This window comes from Apaloderma vittatum, unplaced genomic scaffold (assembly GCF_000703405.1).
Source record: "Apaloderma vittatum isolate BGI_N311 unplaced genomic scaffold, ASM70340v1 scaffold30932, whole genome shotgun sequence".
NCBI classification, from domain to species: domain Eukaryota; kingdom Metazoa; phylum Chordata; class Aves; order Trogoniformes; family Trogonidae; genus Apaloderma; species Apaloderma vittatum.
Window position 1 is genome coordinate 383 of NW_009705751.1, and position 3,923 is coordinate 4,305.

Sequence of the window (3,923 nt, forward strand, 5' to 3'; positions counted from 1 at the left end):
GGCTCAGGAACATGTGGAGGTAGCGAGTCCAACCATCGACCCAGCAGCAGCGCATTGTGCCGGGCTGCGGGAGGGAGGCAGGAGCAGGGATGGAGCAACGTGCTGCACGATGCTCGGGCATCGTCTCGCTGGACAGGGAAAACCAGACCCAACGACTCCTTCCTTTATGCATCACTCTGTACTGAAACTGCGCGGCAAAGCCTGGCGCAGGAGGGAAGCATCATCCTGCCCACAGGTTTCCAAACCTCCCCCCCCCCGAGGAGCCGCCCCAGCGGCAACGAAGGTCTGCGGCCGTAGCTGCCTGTGTAAACAGGCTTTGCTCTAAAGCACAGCTGGTCTCAGGGCAGCCAAACCCCTCCGCGGCAGTCTTTACCTCGCAGACATTTTAAAACAACTGTCCTTGGCATGTTTATAAAGCAAACACAACCTTCACGCCCTGGGCATCCCCACAAGTACGTGCCTCTGTTTGAACGTTAGTTTTGGACACAGCTTGGAGGAGCCATGGTCCCATGCGCCCCGAAAAGCAGGAGGCAGGACACCGGAGATGTTACAGCCCATCTTCTCTGCAACACCTTCAGCATCAAATATGTTTCAGTACCTGTTCCGGCAGCCTCATAGCTCCGCACAAGCCCAGCTTTTCCACAACAGGCTGGCTTTTCCTGCAGACAGCTCCGGTGAGGACTCACGGAGCAAACGGGTGCTGATTAAGGACACAGAACAAGTTTCTTTGTGCAAATGCTGTATTTATCACAGCTCGGCTGTACAGCTGAGGAGCTTGACAAGAGCAGAGCTGCAGCCTCCCCAGGAAGGAAGGCGAGTCCAAGACCTTCCTGCCCTTCCAGTGCTCAAATCAGGTCAAGAACCTGCTCTCTGTTGAGGAAGCTCTGGCCTCGCACACCTACAGTGCTGCGGCCAACCAAGATCCCAAGATTAGCACATCCTCAGGTCCAAGCGTAGCTGTTTCTCAGCAGAATGCCTTTGGCTGCAAAATTCACCTGCAAGAGATGAAACTGAGCCAGAGCTTTGCTCCCTTTGGGACATTATGCTCAGACTGTTCTTCCATCAGGTGTTCAGCCATAGGGAACAAGCTGCCGAGCAGCTCTGACGGCACGCACCGAGAAATAAATCACCCGAGCTGGATGCCCCGGGAGCCAGCAGCTCCAGCATGGGAACCCAGCATGGGAACCCAGCGTGGTTTTTCTTATTTCAAGAAATCAATAAGCTGCTAACCTGCAAAACCTACCCAGCTGCTGCAGGGCGGAGGCTTCCTGCACAAAACCCAGCTGTGGGAGTCCCCCAGCGCTCCTTCTGCCAGCGGGTACTGCTGGGAGCGGGTCCTGTGTCCTGCTTTGCCCAGGACGGGGAGCAGCGTCGGATTCCCAACAGGCTGAGATGCTGCCTTGTGATCCTGCCTCGCTCAAAATCCCCATGTTCCATACACGCTGCTAAAATAAACTGCTTATCTTCAGGAAGAATTCCCTCTGCTCTCCATGCTTTCTCTGCTTAGTAGCCAGCTGCAAACAAGGCAAATATCTTGAAACCCAGGAAAGGCACAGCCCCTCAGCCCCTGCACAATTCCCATCACAAATTCCAAGCAGACAGGGTTAAGATCCCATCCAGAGGCACTGCACCCTTCCAGCTTTTCCCCCTGAGCTCTGCTGCTCTCCAGAGGAGGCCTGAAGCACGGCCAAGATGTCTCATTATGTTTGGTTTTTTTAAAAAAAAAAAAAAAAAAAAAAAAAGAAGAAAACACTGTGGTTGGTAAGTAAAAGGGAAGGACAAGGATGCCCGGCTGTGGGTACCAGACAAAGTCTGCACTCACCCTTTGCTGGGAAACACCCCCAGGAGCACAGGACACCCAACAAAATGTTATTTTATTAGTATCTTATAAAGATCAAACCCTTCTGCCCTGAAGAGCCCTCCCCAGCCCTTCTTTGTACACCACAGTGAAACCCACTCAGCGCAAGGCTCTTTCCCAGGCAGTGCTGCTGTGGAAGTGAGATTTGATAAACATAATCCCACTTAAGATTTATGATCCGGTCCCTCCACCCTGTCCTGCGATGCGTTAGACATTGATTCATTTCACCTCTAACTCCAAGGTGCTGATCAGCCTAGAAAGTGAAGGCATTATTTATCACATGCATTAAGAACTAGACCTCTCCAATGGCAGAGGACAGGTTTGAAAATCTGCAGGTCCCTTCCACCTTAGAAAAACTATTTTTAATGACATGAGTGTTGCAACACACTGACGTGGCTGTAACGCTTGTTAGAGAAGCTTCTCTGGCCGGAGATGGATCACAACACTGTGATTCAGCTCCTACGTGCTTTTGGGAGTCAAGGAAAATTGCTGTGATTCACTCCCGTATCAAAGAGCTGAAGAACACACGGATAAAACACGAGTTTCCGATAGGGGTTGGAGACGCCATGGCTGCACGCCTCGCCCGCACAGCGCCCGTACCCGCTCGGGCCGATCAGAACGCTCCTGCCCTCGGGTTTTCATGGGACATGACACCAGGGGGTTGGAACTGCAGCGGTTTTGGCACTTGCACACACAGGAGGAGATGACATCTGTAATCATTTCATGCCAAAATATAACCATCTGGTCACATAAATGAATTCTGACATTAACATACAGTAACATGCCTGGTGCTTCGCAGGTGACATGTGCTGTACTTGTGCTTCAAGGCTCATTTCCAAAACATTTTCAGGGGCAACCTGGAGAAATATTCTTGACAGGCCATCTCTCTCCACTCGCTGCTAGCCCCAGGCGGAGATCAAGGCTGAAAATTGAACCCTGGGACAATCAAAGCTCCACAGCCAGTCCTCCCCTACAGCTGGATAAACATGAAGTTCAGGAAGAAGGCACTGCCACCATGACTTTAGAAGCTCTTTCTATCTCCGGCTGAAGAAGTTTTATAACTTTTATAAATGCTTGGTGACCACTCTGGCAACTGAGGAAGGTGAATTTTCCTTGCATCTGTGGCATTTTAAAATTCTGTATTAGCCTTCTGTCACCTAGTGTACATGGATGTCAGCTACAGTGACAACAAAAAAAACCCCACAAAGCTTCAAGCTCTTTTTTTGTTAAAACCGCTGCGAGGTTGCCTACATGGTAACTCTTTAATTAATCGTTCTGTCGTATTTACATCAGATTTTTCTCTGCAATTCACTCTTTAAGGCTGGCAGTATACTGTGCCATTTTCTTTAATAAGGCTATGTAAACTCCAGCGTGCTGCGTACAACATGCACCGAAAACCCCCAGAAATACCACTGCGCTCGCTCCCACTTCTCTAGCCAGCGGAAGGTGGAGTGTGAGTATGTGCTTCCACCAAAAGAACAACCTTTGGGGGAAAAAAAAAAAGAAGAAAAAAAAAAAGAAGAAAAAAAAAAAGAAGAAAAAAAAAGAAGAAAAAAAAAGAAGGAAAAAAAAAGAAGAAACAAGTAACCCAAACCCCAAAAGTCAACCTCCTCCTGCCTGCTTCATTCATGGATGTCACAATACAGGTCTGACGCTTTAACTGTTCCGGGGATGATGGATGGTGACACCTCTGAATGAATAACACGGCGGGAGGCCGTCAGTCAGAGCAGCAGAGACTTGAAGTGTCTCAAGAAGCAGCAGGAAGAGGGAAGGAAATATGCAAAGACACTGCTGTGGTATTTTAATGAGGTTTTAGGAATCACCACCTAAAACACTGCTTGTGCAGTGATGACGCTCGAATGTTCCCAACGGCCACCCCTGTGGTGTGGTCAGCCTTGAGTTCCCCAAGGGAAGTTATTCATCCCATCGGAAGGTCACAATGGGAAATTTCACCTTCCAGTGGCAATATGCTAAATGCTAGCTATTTAGTGGCACTCGGGTTTTTAAAAAGAACAAAATTGTTCCCTCATTGTCCTCTTTTCTGGCGGGGGGGGGGGGGGGGTTG